The sequence below is a fragment of the Suncus etruscus genome, chromosome 12 (genome assembly GCF_024139225.1).
Source record: "Suncus etruscus isolate mSunEtr1 chromosome 12, mSunEtr1.pri.cur, whole genome shotgun sequence".
Classification (NCBI taxonomy): Eukaryota; Metazoa; Chordata; class Mammalia; order Eulipotyphla; family Soricidae; genus Suncus; species Suncus etruscus.
In genome coordinates this window covers 68,810,606-68,811,226 of record NC_064859.1, presented here as the reverse complement: position 1 = coordinate 68,811,226, position 621 = coordinate 68,810,606, and positions in this window count along the sequence as shown.

Genomic DNA, 621 nt, shown 5'->3' with positions numbered 1-621 from the left:
GGGCAATGATGAAGGGAAGGAAGGTCACACTGTTGGTGAAATTGGTGTTGGAACATGGAATGCATGAAACAACTGTTTTCTGATCAATTCAGTTTAAATGAAGTATTTAAAATGCATGGCTTTAGAACTCCAGAATAGTTTGTGGTAACTTGAGAAAGGGGTGGACCTAATTCTTATCTTAAAACCCCCAAAGTACATTCCTAGCTATCAGTAATAACCACCAAAGTGGTTACAGATATTTGACTCATGTATTAGAATATACTCTTTAGGAGCCAGAGAAATAGCACAGAGGTAGAGCATTTGCCTTGCACGCAGCAGTTCCAATACGGACTGTGGTTCGAATCCTAGCATCCCATATGGTCCGCCATGCCAGGAGCGATTTCTGAGAGCAGAGCCAGGAGTAATCCCTGAGGGGCGCCGGATGTGGCCCAAAACCAAATAAATTATTATTATTATTATTATTATTATTATTATTATTATTATTATTATATCCTCTTTACATGGCTCCTCGCCTAGTAATGCATCTTTCATGTTAGACTGCAGCTTGCATTTCAATAAAAAACATTATAGGTTTGTCCAGTTTTTTTAGATTTTTGTGATAGTTAAATTAGGGTGCTCAGA